Source organism: Lupinus angustifolius, chromosome LG13 (assembly GCF_001865875.1).
Source record: "Lupinus angustifolius cultivar Tanjil chromosome LG13, LupAngTanjil_v1.0, whole genome shotgun sequence".
Taxonomy (NCBI): Eukaryota; Viridiplantae; Streptophyta; class Magnoliopsida; order Fabales; family Fabaceae; genus Lupinus; species Lupinus angustifolius.
The window spans coordinates 10,475,701-10,483,215 of NC_032021.1; positions in this window are offsets into that span (position 1 = coordinate 10,475,701).

The window sequence follows — 7,515 nt, forward strand, 5'->3', positions numbered from 1 at the left end:
TTAATCGATTAAAGAGAAGCCTTAATCGATTAACTAGTTTGTTATTTGTTATAACTGAAATCTATTTTAACTATTTAATTGTTTATCTGTTTTGCAACGAAAGTAGCCGCCTATTCTCTATGCTATAAATACAAGGCATTGTTCAGAAAACCATAATATTGCATTCTATTGTATAGGGCTGTTTAGAGAGTATTTTACATACGTGTTTTACTGTGTTTTTGCAAGAGAGTTGCATGCATGAGAAGAGAGATTATGTTGGTTTAATTGCTGTTATATGCTTACTGTTTTTGCATAATTCTATATCCATTCTTATCTTACTCACATGCTCATGCATTAGATATTGATAGAAAGAACTTATTTGTATACTGATATTGATTAACTCATTTGAATCTTGATGGCTTAAGTGGTTAGTAAAAGGGTTAATCTTTGAGTCTTTATCTTGTCATATTTTAAGCATTATTGTGCTTAATATACCTTGTTGTTTAACGTGTTTTTGTGTAGTTTGGATTTGTCTCTCGGTGTGACATCACCATAGAGATTGAGGTTCTTCACCAAGGCTAGGAGGTCTTGATTTGAGGATAAGAATCTTGAGTTCGCGAGAAAGGTTTTCTCAGAGGCGAAGGGTAGAGTCAAACTAAGGATTTAGAGATCCTAGATTTCAAGAAGGGAGCGTCCTGTGTGCTTGTAATGGAATTGGTATTTGTATCCATATTTCAATATTGTGAAGAAAGAAAATCTCCCTGATCCAGAAGGGGAGGCCTGAATGTTGTTTGCAGTGAACTGGGCTGTTAATCGATTAATTGGGCTGTTTTCCAGCAGTTGGGTTTTGGTTCAAGAAGCGGTGATTGTTAACCGCTGCACCTATTCAACCCCCCATTCTAAGTGTTCCTAGGCCACTGATACCTAACACATCGTTCATCTCTAGTGCCTTCAAAGATAGCTTTCGAGCAACATTTGTTTCAGTAGTAGTATGGTTACGATATCCGATCTGCCAAGGTCAGTCTCCCACTCATTAGACATGACTAGCCCTTCATAGAAAATAATATTTGAGGTCGAACTCTCAAATAATTCTATTTACTTTCCACATATCTCTCCATCTACCCCGAATGAAGAGACATGAGGGTTCTTCGAGAATACACTAACTAAGCTTGGATACACCAACACTTGCTATTCGAAGATTCCATCCCATCCAATGTCTAAGTTGTAGGATACACCATGATGCTTAAGTTAAAACTTCTCCACTTCCCCTCTTGGGTTTTACATAGCCCATCAAACAATGGTAGTATGTTGATTGTTTGTACTTTTGCACTCATGGTGTGTGATTGGACTTTCCTTTGCACTTTTTAGATACTCCGCATAGAGAGAATGAGCTTTGATACCAACTTAAGTTGGAACAAGAAAACACAAGAAGGTGGGATGAATTGTGTTTGTTAAGTTTTCTAAAAATTATTTTAATAGAAAATAACAAGCAATTATATGATTAAATATAGAAGGCAAACATCAACTATTTCAAAAATATTAACTTACACATATTCAACATTACTTCAGGCATGTACTCCTTTTTATATCAAGCCTCTTCAAGTTCTAACAACTAAGTATTTTGCACTTACCAAGCTTCTTGAAGCTCTAATAACTGAGAAACTTAAGTATTACAATTGAGTGAAGAACTCACTAGGAAAAAATCTTAAGTATTACAAGTGTAAACTTCTAGATTTTTTATCTTACTCTCAAATTAGTTTGCCTATAGAAAAATGCCACAAAAAATTAAGATATAATTATATACATTTATAATTTCTACACAACAAGTATTTTAGTGTCCATTTATAAAAATAATTAAATATATAGGTTCATTCAACCTTGATAGAGAGAAGAAAGTTATTGCACATATATCAGGTAACGATTAATTCTTTATTTATCCTTTCCAAATTTAATACTTTGTTATTCATTAAAACATCATAGAAAATATGAAATTAATAATTTGGTTCCCTTGAAATTTTTTCCACTTAAAAACATAAACCATTATGGTTGAACAAGAACCACTCTAGATAGGAGATGACTTAGGATGAGACAGTCATGATTTAAAAGATATGTTAAAAGACTTCAATTTCCTAATATTGGTTAGTGTGCGTACTCATATGTTAATGAAGTAGTGGATTGGGAATAGATAGGGACAATGAACTCTAATAATATGATGAAATGTGTGGTGATAACAATAACCCACCAAAGAGGCCTTGAAGAATAGTTTAGGTGGGACAACCAACCAAGCTTCGACCTTGTATGTCATATGACAAGGTAGTCCTACAACAAAAATTAAGTAATCTATGACATCCTCTTTGCATACTAATGGATCGATGGAGATGAGTATGCAAATGATTTATATGACATTGTCCCGTATGTGGAAAGTTTCATTGGGAACATATTGATATCTTATACTTAGGGACATGTAGGGTGTATCGTTCAACAAGGTTTGGTAGGGAATCTATATACTAGGTAAATTTCTGACTAGGATGTAAGAGGCTATTGAGGAGTGAGGTATATATGTATTAAACTTCATATTCGAAGTTACAAACATCATACATCTATAAATATATGTTATATTTGTTATAACTATTTAACTAATCTATATATGTATAAATATTTTGGTAAGTAACTTGAGGCCTTACAACCTCTATAATTGGGTTTTTTGTCTCTGGCTAAACTTACACTCTACCTACTTTGTCTTCCTCCAACTTATACAAAATAGTAAGTTTATAAGATTGGTCTCCACATTTCTAGTTTCCTATTTAATTTCTCCCACGATTTTCCAACAAGTACAATATCTGAAATAATCAAAAGTAGTACAAGAAGGGGAAGTTGAAATATTTTTTACCAACTTTCCACTAATAATAAATCTTTGGGCATGTTAAAAATGATTAAATAGTAGTTGAAATTTCATACGAATGACTCGTTTGTTTTTCAATCGAACAATTTTTAAGATTATTAATTTGTTTTCCTAAAACTGAATGAAAGGATGTTTAAGAAAATCTCTTGGTATTACAAAGAACTCCCCGTGTTAGAAAGAAAGTACAAAAGCTTAAATAAATGAAGTTAAGAGATAGAAGGTTGACACAAGTTTCTTGGAAGCGCCAAGATTACACTATAATCCTATACTGACGATTACAACCACAAGTATTATTTTCAGGCTCATCAACACGAGTGTTATTTTGGCATCAAAATTAAGATAAAAAGATGTATGTACCAATAATATAAGGGTTTTTATAATGACCTTGCATCATACACCATTCATTTTCAATTATGATTAAATCTTAAATAAAAGTAACATAGATAAATGATGATGATGCATTGATTGAGTAAAAAATTTCACTTTCCAATTTATGCATATATTTCTATGGCATTCGAAATTTTGGACAATGTCATTTTTTGACATTTTATTGTTTTATAGGAAGGAAACAAATATTGTGTCAAGTTTTTTATGTGGGTTGAAGATTGGGAAAGAAATCAAGCCATTAAGGAAGAACATGAGATGGATCATGCTATAGATATGGATGATTGCAGATTGCATTAAAATGTCAATGGAGCAGATTGCATTAAAAAGTCATTGCAAATAAGCACCAAAACATTAGCATAAAAAACATTAGCATAAATTTGTGTTGCAAATAAGCACATAAAAAATAAACATACATAGCATCCTTTTAACATTGCATTACCAAATGTCAAGTGCATTACAAAATGATTAGTACATTATAATAAAAACATCAAAAACAGATTCCAAAACAGGGTAATAGACATCATTTCTTCTTAGCATCCTTTGACTTAGTTGTTGGTGGCTTGAACCTTGAAGGTCATTTTCTTGGTTTGACTTGAGGTTGGACCTGCTATTATTGGTTGGATTTAGGTGGCTCCAATGGACTTGAGGTTGGAGCAACTATTGTTGGTTGGACTTAAGGTGGCTCCATTGAGTTTTCATCTTCAAACTGAAACTAAATGTAGATATCATTTCAGGCTGAGAAACTGCAATGGTAATAAAATGTTCACCTTTTATACTTACCAACAACACTTGGTATGAGACATGAGTTGGAATTTCACGTTGTTTGCCAATTTTAGTTCTGGATGAACCAACCCGACTCTCCTACAACTAGTATAAATAAATTTAGCATACAATATAGATAACAATATAAATAAAATTATAAATATAAGAGAGTATATATTACTTGTGTTTGAAGTAATGCATTCGGCTTTATATTTTCCTCGTCCCTTGTGTCATTCTTCTTACCATTCTTTCTTGGTATTCCTGGACCTTTACATGTTTTCTGATAGTGTTCTTGTTCATTGCATTTTGAACATGTTACCTTCCATAACCTTTGCAGTTTTAGTGAACCATCAGGTCCTTGTTCTGAATTGAAGTTTCTTTTTCTATGTTTCTTAGGTCTACCAATTGGCATTTTCAGCTTTGGTGGAATAGGTTTGGGATACTAATTTTCAGTAACTCCAAATTCCTATTGTTAATTGGGTTAATGTAATATGAATAAGTCACATTGAAAGCATCCATAATAAGCCAATGATGCACAAAATCTTCTGGACTTTCATTGTTGAAAGCAGTTACTGCAATAGTATGTTCACATGACAAACTAGTGAGTTGCCACTTTTGATATCTACAAGTTTGGTTTGCCAAACTTACCCCCAATTTGATTGACTTATGTTTTATCTCATATGTTTGACTGTCAATATCTATAGTCCATGTTGGAGTCCACATAAAACTTTCAACTGTGATTTTCTTCAATCTTCTTGTTGGACAATTAGAAACTTCCCTTTCCAATTCATCATGGCTATCTTGTGTTTCCCCATTCTCCTCATGATGTAGATCTCAACTTCTCTAACATAGTTAAAATTGGTTAATTTTTATATTCAACAATTGTTGCATGCCATACTTCACACATGTTGTTGGTTATGTTGTCCACTTTAGGCCAATGGCTATAAAATGCCTTCGCCATTGAGCTAGGGTCAAGATTGTTTAGATAACTCCATGCCATTAGATTTCTCATCTTCAATTTCCCATTTGCAGTGCTAAATTCACCAATTGTGGTGCATTTAGCTAATTCCTAGACCGTATCTCTTACCTCGTTATCCTTAAACGATTTGATGAAGTTTTTCTAGATGTGCAGTGCATGTGTCATAATCTCACTTATTGTAGATTCCAAACACCTTTGTTGATCTAGCACAAATTTCCATCCATACATGTCTTGAGAACCCAAAGCTTGCTCCAATAGTCCTAAAAATCATTTTCAATTGTCCTTGATTTCTGAATCAACCACATCATAAGCAACAACATAGAATTGATTATTTGCATCTTGTCCAACAGTAGACAAGAGTTGTCCCCCATAATACCCTTTTAAAAAACATCCATCTAGGTTAATCATGAGTCTAAACTCATTCTTGAAACATCATTTACAAGCATTTCGACATATAAAGAGTCTGCTAAACAATGCTAGTGATTTAGGAATTGGGTACACTTCCATAAAAGCAGTTGATCCAGTATTGATTTATGAACTTCCTCTAAATAATCCCACAAATGACCATGTTGTTTTTTTTCTTCTAAACCTTCAATGGCTTCTCTTGCAAGTTTCAAGGCTCTATTAACCTTTTTCTTATCCAAGTGCACCATGAAGTCCTCCTCTATCAGAGTAATTGCTAGTTTTCTCCTTAAATCAGGTTGTGTCACCAACCATGACTCAAGTTTTTTGGCAACCCATTCCCTACTTGTAGCGTTGTTTTGGAAGGTCTTGCAACAAGTATGTTATGGGTTTAAGTTTTTAGTTGGTAGGTGTTCAACTTATTGTCCAACCACAATCTAGATTAGCACATACAACCCTTGCCCTCCTCATGTCATTCTTCTTCCATTCTATTTTTGTCCCGGTGAAGATGTTATAGTCTTTGACAATATTTTTAAAAAACTTTAGATTTTCAAACTCCATTCCAATCTCCAAATGGACATATCCAAATTCAATCTTTTCATTTGAAACATGAGTATGTATATATTCATTGTTAGATAAATATCTATGATCCTCAAAAGAAGCTGCAGATGGAAAAGGTTCAGGTTGAATAGCTTTAGGTTAACACCTTCAACTTCAAGACCTTCATTATCATATGGGGTAGGGGTATCAACTTCAGTAGGTTTAGGTGTAGGGGTATCAACTTCATTTGGGGTATCATTCTCCTTCAATGTCCTTTTCTTTTTGGGGGATGACTTCCTTTTCTTAGGGTTGACTTCCTTTTCTTGAGGGTTGACTTCTTTTTCTTGGGGTTTGACTTCCTTTTCTTAGGGGTTTTCTTTCTCTTTTTACTGTTACCTTCCTCAACAAGGTGATCACCTTCATCTTCAGGTGCAAAAGCAGCTACAATATCAGCAGCTTCATGTTCAGTTTCAATAACCTCAGGTTCAACATCAGTAGGTTCAAAGACAGGGTCACCAGGTTGTGGTGCATGATTGCCACTTGCTTCATTCAAGGAATACATTTGTAGATCACTACCATCCTCCAAGGGATTAGTAGGCTTGTGAACTGATTCTTGATCAGATGCATCACGTGACACAAATTCTATATATTCCACATCCAATATATAATGTTCAAAGTATATATGCATCTTATAATCACCCATGACATTCACATTCTAAGACTTCAACATTGCAATGACCATATCATCGATATCTTTATCCTTCTCTGGTGGCATTAATCCAGTCTCCAAAAATGAATCTACATGGTTTAGCCAATACATTGCCTTGTAATCACGTTAACCACACTGAGTGTATAATGTCTTCATATCCTTTAAGTTTATGAAATTCATGTCCACAGAGGGAATTCTATCAACTTATTCATTCATGAACTGGAAGTTGTCATCAATGTCCTTCAAAAACTGACCACCAATGTGATAAATAAACACTACATATTCAAACATCTGCATAAATTTAAAGCATTGTTAAATCTAAGCATTCAAAACAAAAAAACAAACTTGCTATTAAAGTAACCATTTAACAAAAAAAAGAGACAAACTTCATAAAAAACACAACATATTAAATAATTGAATATAAAAATATTAAACTAATAGTGAATCACAACAAGGACAAAATATAAAAATAGAGTTACGATAAATGGACCACATGCATGAAAATAAAAAACAGAAGGGACCACATACCTCAAAATACATAAGAAATCATAATATTGGTCACAAAGCAAAGAAAAAGATAAATGTTGGCTACAAAAACCTCCAAACGATGTGAAAATCGTGGAAGATGTATTAGAGATAGAGATAAGAGTCAATTGTGATGGATGAAAATAGAATGTTTCCCCACAATGTGTAAGGTAGAAGATGACGAGCCAAATGATGTCGTTTTTTTTTTTTTTGTAAAATGATGTTTTACTAAAAAAAAGTTATGCACAACGACGTCGTTCTAAATAATTTTTTAAAATTAAACAAAATGACATCGTTTTGTATATATTTTTATTTTATTTTTTTTAAAAA